This window comes from Acomys russatus, chromosome 5, assembly GCF_903995435.1.
Source record: "Acomys russatus chromosome 5, mAcoRus1.1, whole genome shotgun sequence".
NCBI lineage: Eukaryota > Metazoa > Chordata > Mammalia > Rodentia > Muridae > Acomys > Acomys russatus.
This window is the reverse complement of record NC_067141.1, coordinates 37,943,596-37,956,460: the sequence shown is the minus strand read 5'-3', so window position 1 is coordinate 37,956,460 and position 12,865 is coordinate 37,943,596. Positions and strand designations below refer to the sequence as shown.

Sequence of the window (12,865 nt, the reverse complement as noted above, 5' to 3'; positions counted from 1 at the left end):
TCATTTAATATCCTTCTTCCATCTGGTCCTTCTGGGCTGTACAGCAGTGTACTCCTGGGAGACCCTAGAAGGAAGTAATGGCAAGGACCAGTCTTCTATGTGATAATATGAGGTGGTTTTGGCATGAGATATGAGAAACTAAGAAGTATTGGGGACAAACTAAGAGAAGACTAATAAGGCACTGACATGAAGTTAAGTAGTGTCCTCATTAATTAAGCCAGAGGAAGAAATTGACCCCCGTAGACTCAGCTGTCCAAGATGGACTAAGTAATGGAGAAGCAGAGGCAGCCATGCCAACATATCTTAGATCCTCTTTGGGTTCTTGGCATGAAATTCAGTGTTTAAGTTATTTTGCCTCTTCCCCTCCATTGTGACTTTGGTTTGCCATCGAACTCATTCTCAAATAAATTGGCAAACAAGTCCCTACCAGCAAGCAGAGCAGCCTCAGCTAGAAGCTCTTGGAAATATTTCTTGTTGAAGAGCCTCTTAGATAGATTTTGATACAATTCAGTGTTTGCTTGGAGTCTTGCCTTCTGTTATAGGCCATAGTTTACTCTGTGTCTTAGTTAGGGTTTCTATTGCTGTGAAGAGACACCACAACCACAGCAACTCTTAGCAAGGTGAACATTTCATTGGGGCTGACTTACAGTTCAGAGGTTTGATGTATTATTGTCATGGCAGGAAGCATGGCAGCATGCATGTAGACATAGTGCTGGGAAGGTAGCTCAGAGTTTTACATCCAGATAGGCTGGCAGAAAGGAGAGAGAAAGAGTGACACTGGGTCTGGCTTGAGCATTTTAAGCCCCCAAAGCCCACCCCAGTGATACACTTCCATCAACAAGGCCACACCTACTCCAACAAGGCCACACCTACTCCAACAAGGCCATACCTCCTAATAGTAATAGTCCTAATGAGACTATAGGGACCATTTTAATTAAACCACCATACTCTGTTTAAATTTTCCTTGGAATATTATGGCATAGTGTTCATGATTGCAATTGTAATTCAGTAGTTAGAGAAACTACATTTCTTTAAGCTACTCTTGTGTGTATTGTGTGTGTATATATATATACACACACACACACACACACGCACACTTCAGTGGCCTGAAGATAATGTGTACATGTTTATTTATATTTAGACTAATTTTTCTGGAAAAAAATAGTTTGTTGGAACAGTTTGAATGTGCTACGTTTTTACAGCAAAGTCACACACAATTCTTTCATCTGTTAAACAAGTGTCTTGAGCTTGGCAATTAGTATGACTTCCATTTCAAATCTCATGTGCAAAGTCCACATGAGCTTGAAAAGTTGGCTGGAGAATTAGGAATGGAATGTGATGAGACTTTGTTCACCTGAGGACGGATTTACTACATAGGCACTATTTCCATCCTTACTATTATCTTAGGCATCTTGGTCTTCCTTTTTCTTATCTCTGTGCATAAATAGCTGTGTATGATCCAACAGATACCTTGGATCCTGGGTCATCCACTACCTGAACACCCATCCTTCTCCTCACTGAGTCCAGGGGTGCAAGGCCAGTTAAGCCAGCCCAGTGGCACCTGTGCCATTCTGCCTCCCCAATAAAAGGAATACCCAAGAGTAGGGCTAGGCCTTTGTCTCCACCCTTGCAGTTCTGCCTATGACAGCCACTCAGTCTACCACAAAGGTGGGGTTTCCTACCCTTTCCTTTGCCTTTCCGCAGTCTACCGATTCACTGGCTATTTCTTGAGCCTCTAGTGTCTCCAGCACCCCATGTCAGGCTCTAGAGTGCCTCTTGGTTCTCCCATAGCAGCTTTCATGGACCCCCAGGATAAGATGAAGCTTCCCAGAGTTGGGTTTTGGGAGGAAAGGAGATGGGAAGTGTTGCTTCCCCCCCCCCAACTCCCTCAAGGAGGTTAGGCTCAAGTAGTATTTTTTTTTTCTATTCAAAGTTAACAAAACCCACCAATGCTGTTGTTTCAAATGAAGCTGTAAAAATAGCTTTCCAGATCTCCCATGCTGTCCAGTGTCTTTTCCCTTCTTAGTCTGTGTACATACAGACAAATTCACACATATACACATGGGTATTTCCTGAACATTCAGACATGAGCTACAAATATATTTCTTCAATTCAAATTCTTGTAAATCCCAAGAGCCAGGGAGAAAGGTTAGAGTAGACTCATTTGCATATCAAGCATGGGTCTTCTGTGTGCTTCCCAACAGTGCTAAATAAATAAACAAATAACCAACAGCATTAAATTAGTAAGGAACTTTCCTATGCATCCATTAAAAACGAGGGCATTCTACACTGTAATCATCAGTACAATAATGGAAGTCTAGATGCCAAGATTGACTTGGTGTTGTTATCTAGCATGCAGGCTTTACATTCTCCCTGCTTTCTTTTGTGCTCCAGGATCATACTTAGGTGTCATGGCTCCCAAGTCTTCATCACTCTGTTATGTACTTCAGCTTTTCCTGCTTTAAATGGTATAAGTCAGTGATTTAAGACAATACATTTTAAGTTTTGGGTGTAGTTCTCCTTCTGATTGGATTCAAGTTTCATAGGAATTCTTTTGGCCACACAGCACTGGGGGTAGATGCATCTTTCTCTGCATTATAGAGGAAGACACAGGATATTCCTTTGTTGTGTTATTGTAGACCTTGGCTTTTACCATGTGGCTAGGATGGGCTCTCTACTATAAAACTGCTATTTTTCACTGGGTGTTGACATACTGGATAATTTCAGCACTCAGGAGGCTGAGGCAGAAGGATCATGATTTTGAGGGCAGACTTGGTTACATAGTATGATTCTGCTTTAAAATAAGTAAGTAAATAAATATAGATGTGTTTCCTTTCTTAATTCATAAATAATGTTTTGTAGGATGACGGTTAAAGAATATATATATATATATATATGTATATATATATATATACATATATATATATATATATATATATATATATATATAGAGAGAGAGAGAGAGAGAGAGAGAGAGAGAGAGAGAGAGAGAGAGAGTGTATGTATTTTCTGTTGCTATAACAAAATACTTGAGGACAAATAATATGAAAAGAACTTTCCTTAGCATATGATTCTAAACAGCATAGGTCCATCTCTGGTAAAGATTGTCCATGATTATGTTACCTTATTGATGGCACAATGGTGACAGTGTGTGGGGGAGATTCTACATGGTGAGAGAGGAAGCCAGTGAGTGGGACAGATGGACTCATTTAAAATAACACTCTCATGGGACTTACTGACCTCCCACCAAATCCCCACTACTTAACCATCCCATTAGTGACCGTGCTTTCAGTTCATAAACTCTGTGAAACAAACCACATCTGAGCCATAGCACTATGTAAATTCTCATGTGCTTGTTATGCATTCTTCACTCCGAGTTAACCTCATGAGAGTATAGAATAAATGCCCTGGTGTGCCAATCACCCCTTAAAGCATGATGGAGTATTTGGTGTGCCAGGGCAGAGACAGGTTTGTGGGATTGGACTATGCCAACTGGCTTTATGGAGGACATTGGTGACGTTAGCTTCATGTGACTTAACTACCACCTTCTCAAGGAAGGCAAAATGGCAGGTTGAATCACACCAAACAAGCTTGGCTTTGTTTACTCTACTAAATTGCATGGCTGCTTCTGACTTTACTCAGCAGGTTCCAAAAAAAGGGAAGGCCAGAGCAACAACACTGTGAGACTAACCCTCTTGATTTTAAGAAGGTTGTGCGGTCAGCTGGGGCACATGAGCCTTGAGAGCAAGAATAGCCTTGATTCCCACGCGTTAACATCATGTTGTGATTATCGTCTTAAATGGCAGGGATTCACAGACTTCTGAGATGACAGCACTAGTATAATAATAACGTGGCTTGGCAAGAAGTGTTGGCACACTTTTAAAGCAGTGGGACAGTAAATCTCCTAACCTTTGCTGTGTGGTGAGTGTGCCATGCACATATGTGTGAAAGCATACTTAACTCTGCTTGTGAATGTAGGTGCCAAAGTCAATGGAGGGTTTCTTCCCTTTACTTTGTACTTTAGTTTTGAGATAGGATCTCAGTGAACCCAGAGCCTACTTTTTTGTGTAGACTTGTATATCTTCATGACTTTACCCAGAGTCAGGCCCCTAAACCATCATCCATTTTTTTTTTTTTTTTGAATGTCCAGTCTTTCTCCAGAGAAACAAGCTCTTCTGAACAATAGTCTATTCCCATCCTCAGAGCATCTTTCCTTCTTTATTTTCATTAATTAATTAATTAATTAATTAATTTAACCTTACATTCTGATAATAGCTTCCTCTCCTCTTCTCTTCTCAGTACCCCCCTCTCTCCTCCCTCTATTCTCCTCTCCCTTTCTCCTCAGGAAAGAGGAGGCCTCCTATGGATATCAACTGCCTTGGCATAAAAACCTGTAGTAGGACTAGGCATATGTCTTCTCCTATTGAGGCTAGACAAGGCAGCACATTAGGGGAAGGGGATCCAGAGGCAGGCAACAGAGTCAGAGATGGCCCCTGCTTCTACTGTTAGGAGTCCCTCATGAAGACAAAGATGCATTTCTGTTAAATATGTGCAGGGGGCCTAGGTTCATGCCATGCACGCTCTTTGGTTGGTAGTTCAGTCTCTGTGAGTCGCTATGGACCCAGGTTAGTTGATTTTGTAGGGTTTCTTTTGGAATCCTTGACCTCTCTGGCTTCTTTAATCCTTCATTGCCTTCTTCCACAAGACTCTCCTAGCTCTACCTAATATTTGCCTGTGAGTCTCCACATCTCTTTTCACCTGCTGATGGGGGAAGCCTCTCAGAAGACAGTTATTCTAGGCTCCTGTCTGCATCATTAATAGAGCTTCCTTTTAAAAATATATTTAAATTTTAAATAGTGTGTGTGTGTGTGTGTGTGTGTGTGTGTGTGTGTGTGTCTTTGTGTCTTTGTATGTGGGTCTAGTCAGGCACTCACAGAGTACAGAGAGGGTATCGGATACTTTGTATCTGGAGTGGCAGGTGGTTGTGAACTACCCTGCATGAGTACTGGGAGCCAAATTGGGTCCTCTGCCGGAGCTGTGCACACACATATGTGCAGCTACCTCTCCAGCCCCTCTGAGAGTTTATTAATTGATTTGTGTACACATCTTTGTGAGCCACAGTCAAAGTTATAAAAACCTGCCTTCAGAATGGGTACCTATATAAAAGCCAGGTATAATGGCACGTGTCTATAAACCAAGTACTGGGGTGGGTAGAGATAGCTGAACCCAGGGGATCTCTGGCCGGTAAGTCTGGGTTCAAGGAGCAGCTATCTCAAACCCTTAGGTACTGAGTAGTAGAGTAAAGGAGGCACTGGCGGCAGGACATTATGTCACATTGCCTCGTGTCCAGGTACACATAGGGTGAAAAAGGTGAGGAAGGAAGTTTTTTTTCCCTTTCCCCTTTTCTTTTCCTTATCAAGAAACAGAAACCTTAAGTGACAAGTTTTCAATTAGAGAAGTAGCTGTTGTGCGTTTGTGGAGGTGGGTGGGGACTATTCAAGTATAAACTGGCATGAAGTTAGGTTCCAATACTCTGTCTGTGTGTGACTAGTCACATGACAACAGCTTTCTTTCTTCATATTAGATTTTATCTGGAAGTATCTGGCCTGTCTATCTTTTGTCTTTTCTAGTTCTTTTGTCATCTTTAGATCTCTACAGGTTGGTTTCTTATCAGAATCCAGGGCTGACTCAGCCTGTACTATAGACTAGGGTTAGAAGGAGCTGTCAGAAATTTCTGAGTCACATGGAGAACTGCTCAGATGACGTCATGAAGTCCCAGGCTCCTTTCGTTTAGTCCTGTCTCTTTCCTGTGCAATACTGGCATAGCCTCCACGGTTTGAATGTGCTAACAAAGTCCAAATGAAGTGGCAAAATGCTTCTGCACTGGAAGAGATTGAACTTGTTAGTTGTAATCTGTTTGCCTTCCTTTCTACGCACAGTATCTACTGTGCCTTCCCGAATTATGTGGAGTGGTACGTCAGCGGTGATGCAACAGCTGTGGGAAGTGTGAACACTTGGCTGCTTCTATTGGAGAAGAAGAAAACTGTCTCCAGGTCAGTGTGGCCCAGGATTAAGTTCAAGGCTTGAAGTCCTAGGCATACTGCCATGTTTGCTACATTTGTACAGAAGCCATTTCCTCTGATAAGAACTAAGAATTCAAGTGTTGTCTCACAGTGAAGGGGCTGGAAGCGGGGGGGGGGGGGGGGGGGGGGGGGGGGGTGGGGCAGAAAGTAATGAAAGATAAACTGGAGAAAGAAGGAATATTCAAGTTCCTTGTGTTTCAGCTTGCTGCCTTTTCTTCTTCTGATTTGAGTTTTAGATGTGTGCTCTGTGTGTGTGTGTGTGTGTGTGTGTGTTTCTTTTCTTTTTTCTTTTTGCCTCAAGATTGGCAGCTACAATTCTGCACACATTATGGAAAAGTTGCACAGATCAACTTTGTGTCTGCCAGTTGTCATTTCGCCATAAGTTCAGTGTATAATCCCAGAATACTCTTTCTCTGTCAATTGATCTTTGAGGCATGGAGGCCACCAGAACCTCAGTTAGCTCTATTCTCAATCTGGGAAGAATCCTCCAATGGATAAAGTATATGCAAATGAACTATCCACACACTTGGAATCTCCCAGTAGATCAAGTGCATGCAAATGAACTATCCACACACAATCTATAAGGTGATTTTGTAGGTAAAGAAACCTTTTGGAAGAGGTAACTAAACTCAAGCACTGGAGATCAGCCTCATAAACCACAGGGATTTTTTTTTTTGGCAGAAATGAATTTTCCATCTGGGCATCTTAAACATTAGTCTTACCTCGAGTTCAAGTGCTTCCTGCACAGACCAATCTGGTGTTTCCATTTACCAGCACGCTTTCATCCTGCTGGTGTGTGTGTGTGTGTGTGTGTGTGTGTGTGTGTGCGTGCGTGTGTGTGTGTGTGTGTGTGTGTGTGTGTGTATGTTTATTCATGCATATGTGTGTATATGTATGTGTGGGGTGGTCAGTGTTCCAGTGTTGTATTTTAAATATGATAATGACATAATAGTTGGACTTTTTGTCGATGGATTTTGTAACTCTCAAAACATCTCCTATATTTATGCACACTCAGCTGTTGAGTGATCTGGGAAGTGCTGAAGTCAGTGCCTTTGGCTGCCGTATTTCCACAAGGTGAGACTAGCTGTTCTGTCTTGGGACAGGGCCTGAGGCTTTGTGTTGATTCACAGTCTCCTGTCATTGTCACTCCACCCCAGTGAACTAAAAGTATTAGCGAGCATCCTAAGGATCCTTGGAGAAGCAGAGCAGGCTTGATGTTAAGCAGAGATGGTATGGGTGGTGTGGTGAGCAGCGAGGATTTGAGGGGACCTCTCTTGTTTGAGGCTTTGTGCGGTATCCCCACTTTTAATAGCTATGAAATGTAGCCATGTTAGCTGAGCCCTCTTTTGGAAGTATTTCTAAGCATTCTCCTGGGAAAAGCTTGTCAGCCATAGGTTTGCAATGCCTGATGGATTCATGGAAGAATATAGCTAGAAGTGGGAGAGGCGTGTGAGGAGTGTGGTGGGTGTGGAGTTCACTGTGTTCTTCTCCAGGTCCAACCACCCTTTTCTGTCTTGCTTCCAGGTTTCCCAGATGTCTGGACAATCAGAACACAGTGGGTCAAATTGTACATTTTGTGGGTAGCGGACGGAGAAGTTGAGCTCCCAGCCAGAGTCCCTGAGTTCAGGAATGAATTAAAGACGGATTTCTCAGCCATTTTGGCAAGCTTGCCAAGTGTTTGTAAAAGAGTGCTTGGCGATAGAGATTTTGTTTGAAAGGTCATAAATTTTGATGCTTCCAATGAGAGTGCAGGTAACAAGGTGTGAGAGGGACAGGAAGGAAATCTCTGGGGCTGCAGCAGAGTGAGAGCTCCCCTTGCTACAGGGTGGCGGGGGGAGGGAGCAACTGCGCAGCTGCAGCTGGGCACCCTCATCCTTGGTGCCAGTCCAAAACCACCTGTCATTCACTTTTAATAACATTCCCCAGGATTAAATATGGGCAGGGCATTCACAGTTTCTGTGTGCTGAAGAAACCAGATAGGAGGGTTGTCCCTACTTGTGAGCCCTCAGGCTGTCACTTAGGATGTGGGGAAGAAGGCACAAATGTTGGTCCCGGCATTTTGGGGGCTCTCTTTCATTGTTCTAGCTCTCTCCGTAATGGGACTCAAGCAAGCATGGTTTCTCTCTGTATCTTAGGACTTAAATTGAAATTGCATAGAGTTCCGGATCAAGCTCTGGCAATTGCACTCTAGCAGTGCGGTGTGTTTGTAGAATTAATGTCTTATAGGAATGTGGAGACAGTAAGCAGGTTGCTCAAAGCCACCCTAGATGAAAGAGGTGGCGGAGGCCTCTGTGTTTCTTCCAACCTTCCACTAGCTTAATCCCTTGTAATACCCCGTAGGAAAGGCTTAACACACATGGAGTGAGTAGGATAAATCAAAAATGCAAAAAGGAAAAGGAAATGGCGTGATGGCTATAAAGAGCAAGGCAGAGATTCGGTCACTAGAGGTTGCACAGGCACTGCAGCTATGTCAAGGAATGTTACTTTCTATAAAGCCTGGGTTTTTTTTTTATAGTTGATTAAACATTGCTAAGATGCTAAAACATTGTGTTTTAAGGCAGGATCTTAGTAGGTAGGCCTGGCTGGCCTGGAGAGTCACAAACCATCTTTAAAAACCCCAAACACCTTAAAAGGTTTAAAATCACAGGCATTTGATTTAGAAAAAGTAGAATAATAAAACTTTGACAATTTTTAGATTGGAGTTAAAAGGAGAATTTTGATTCTACCTGTTTTGTTGAATTCTTAGACAAGTTAGGAAAGCAGAAATAAGCAAATAGGGGAGGCATAGATATAGGACAGAAAAGCCTCCCACAAAGTAAAACCCAGAGCCACTTCAGTTGTCTGACCATGGAGAGAGACCACTCCAATTGTGCATTTACGACAGTGTAGTAAGTGCTTATGCATTTTGCTTTTGTGCACAGATTGCTCAAAGGTCAACCAGTTCTTACAGTACAAAAAGAGACAATATGACATGGCAAAAAGAGCCTTTGAATTTTCAGCCTTCTACCTTTGTAGGATAAGCTTCTTGCTTCTGTCAAATTCTCTTATTTGAAGTGTCAGCATTGCCCAGGCATGTCTTTAAGTCCATGGTAGAACAGAATAGTATAAGTTCTACATGTAAGAAAAGATGAAAATGTAGGCTAACTCCTTATAACATAATAGGAAATGATGATATGTCTATACATAAAGATAGTGAAAGATCTTCAAAAACATTTGTAAAGTTTACAAATACTATGCAGAAAGCATGTAAGTTATCTTCTCATAGGAAAAAAAAACAATTTGTCTGTTTATGTCTATAGTTATGTATGAAATAGAATTTGAAAAATAAACAAAATAACTTTTCTCTTCTTACACTGTATGATATTTTTTCTTTAAAAAAAAAATCCCTGCCTTTCACTTGGTATCGTCTTCTGTCACTTTCTCCTTTTTGAGATTTGTCCCACAGTCTATGATTGTATTCCTTAGCGTTCTTCTTTCTTTTTGTTCTTCACTGACAAGATCTCTCTAGTAAGTTCCATGAGAAGAAAAAAGAGGAAAGAGACAATGAAGAATGACTGTTCCGATTCTGGCTTGGCCAACTAGTAGATTAGCCAAGACGTATGTCACTTACAAGGAAGGAAAAGAGGTTGCGGCGATACTGAGAATTTTCTGATGGGTCTTAGTGATGGTTTGCTTCCTTGCCCTCATGTAAACTTTGAAGAGACCAGGGTCTAGTCAATATTATCTATCTCATCTACGTGCTGAAATTGTCAATTACCTTAATTAATATCTTCACTCAACGTCTTTATTTAACAACTATAAAAAGCATTAAATGCTATGTATAGAACTCTATATTTTTATCTAACCACTGTGACTCCCAAACTTCCTCCCCTCCCTTATAATTGGTACCATAATCAATGTAGTAACTAAAGACAGTAGAAGAGTCATTTGTAAGTCTTTTCTCTGTACTCCCTTTTTAAATCATTCAGTGGTGCTCATTGCTGTGCCAGTGCAATTTCTTAGAGCTGTGACTGTGTGTGCCTTCCTCCTCTGCACCAGCCTGTTTCATTCCGCACCATCCTTGGCTGGTTCCACCACCACCATCACCTTGGCTTCTGATTTTCATCATCCATAGTCATTCTCAGAGACTCAACTTTCAGAGATAAAACTGTGAATAAGCTTTCCAGTGGCTTTGCATTGACCTTCAAATAAAATCCAGCTTTAAAAATGATCTTCAAAGGCTGATTGGGCCTGGTCTCTAACTAATCTTTGGGACTTTCTCTGTGCTCCTGATACTGAGTCTTGTCTTTCTATGCAAATTCACATCTTAAAATCCTTTTCCCTGTTCTCCATGCCTAATGTTTGTCTTCTTTAGGTTCTGCATGGTGTATGACTCTTCCTCCCCCGCCCCTGCATCCTCTTTTGTTTTATCTTAACTGTTGAGACAGTGTCTCCTTAGGTAGCCTTGGTAAGCCTGGAGCTTACTATGTAGACAAAGCTGTCCTTGAATTCACAGCGATCCATATTCTTCTGTCTCTTGATTACTGGGAATAAAGGCTTGTGCTACAATGCCTGGAACTAATACAAGGTGTCTCTTGTAGTCTAGGCTGGCCTTCTTGAACTTGCTATGTAGAGGGGGATGATCTCAGACTCCTGATCTTTTTGTCCCTACCTCCCAAGTGCTTCCATTCCAGGCATATATCACACACTCGGGTTCTTGTTCTCCATGTTTGAAAGTATATGTTACCTCTTTTGGATGGTTTTCCTCATAAACATTGTGTAAGTGGATCCTTGATCTCACTGTCTGGCTTGAGCATGTTAATGTCTTTCGTATACCCAACTAGATATAAAACTATACTGTTTCTTTCTTTGTTGTTTGTCTCCAGGATGTAAATGCAAGGCAGGAAGGAGTCCCTCATACCTTATCAACTAGGGTATTCCTGTGACCTGGAACACTGTGTGCCATGTGGAAACCTTTAGTAGCATGAATAGCTAGGAGAGTGCTATTGTGGAGTTTATGGAGGAAGATAAGCAATGGAGGCAGCAGGAAAACTGGGAGTTGTAGTTTTTCTCTTGCATCACAGTTCAGTGGCATACAGGGCACTGTTTTATTGTATGTGTGGACATGTGCACAGCTATTGGAGGAGCACTGGTAGAGAAGATGGAGGCTTGGCTAGATTCTGGATATCTGCATTCTGCGCTCCACTTTACGACCAGCTTAGAGTTTCCATTAGCATGCCACTTCTCATTGCTCTTACTCCACTTGTAAAATCGAGGAGCAGATGAGCTCCTTTCTAACGTTCATTCTGAACCATTAATTACCATCTTATCTTCAGCTGGTGTCACTTATGATTTTTCTATCAGTCCACATTCCCATGGGGCGAACATTTTTCATATTGCCTGTTCTACCTCATTTCTGAACATCCTCCCTCTTCTTTCCCCTCGATATTTAGAATATTCGTGATCATATTCAACTCCATTTGTGGATATGCTTGTCTCGAAGAGCTGATTTTACATGTAGACTGGAGATTACCCTGTTTGGTTTGCAGATGAACCCTAGAGGTAAACGCTACCTCTTTAGAAAGGGGTAAGTCACTGGGTGTGGTGGCACACACCTGTAATCCCAGCACTCGGAGAGGTAGAGGCAGGTGGATCTCTGACGGGGAGGATAGGCTGGTCTACAAAGTGAGTCCAGGACAGCCAAGGCTACACAGAGAAACTCTGTCTTGAAAAAGGAAAGAACGGAGGAAGGAAAGAAAGAGACAGAAAGGAGTGAGCCCTGTAGCTTGCCAGTGCAGTGATAGAGGGTGCTAGGAAAGCAGTTGTTAGTTCTGTGGCTGTTGTTCCTGGAGTTCTTGGGGGAGAGCAGTTCAGAGGAGTAATATACCTCACTAATCTTCATTGTTTGGGGTAGAAAACTAAGCTGATAACTAATTTCTGGCTTCCTGCCTGGACTTCCAGTATCCAAGATGAGCTCCGGGTGACAGAGACTAGGCAAAGCTCTAGGTTCAGCAAGGGTACAGCCTGGTGCCTTGGACATCATAAACTTTCAAAATGGCCTGAGAGAAAGCAAGGGGACAAATGATTGGACCTGTTCTCTTGTTCCCAGGAGACTTTGGAGGCAGAAGTGCTTAGTTTGGTTTTTGGGAAATTTGAATATTTTTCTAAAAGTCACCAACAATTGACCATAATTTTTTTAAGACATCTGCCTGTGGAAATTACAAGTTAGAAGTATATTGGAAGGTGATAGTATAGTCCGCAGAGGAAGTAGGAGAGGCCAAAATTAAAGCAGCTAGAAACAAGAGTAGATGCAGTAGATGAAAATTATTAGTGCCTATGTTGATTCTCTTGTGGTTCTGTTGGCCAAGCTAAGCAAGTGTATTCATCCTTGTATCCTGCAGCATAACCTGCCATTCTCAGGTAAGAAACTGGCCTGAGTCCTCAGACCAAACCCATAAAGTGCCAGATAAAAGGCAGCTCTTATTCTAGATAAACTATTCCATTAATGTCACTTATGATGTGGCATGCTCTTCAGACTTCTTCCTTGCACTAGTCGGGATGAGATAATACTTAACCCATCTATCATAGCCAGGAAAGGTGAAGATGGAGCATACTTGAGGGATTTTTCTTAGCACTGAGAAAGCCAAGGCCTCCTGGGAATAAGAGAACAGGCCCACAGCAGACCTTTTGTCCCTTTGCTTTTTCCTTGGCTCTTTTGGAAAGCTTATGACTTGCAAAGCACTAGGATGTACCCTGCCTGAAGTTAGGATTTCACCTCATCTCTTCCCACACTGTGCTGATCT

General features: G+C 42.2%; 1 protein-coding gene across 2 annotated transcripts in view; it reads left to right on the top strand.

The window, feature by feature from the left end:
* Pcsk5 (proprotein convertase subtilisin/kexin type 5) overlaps positions 1 to 12,865 on the top strand; it is a 426,655-nt gene that overhangs the window by 47,382 nt on the left and 366,408 nt on the right. The window lies entirely within an intron of this gene.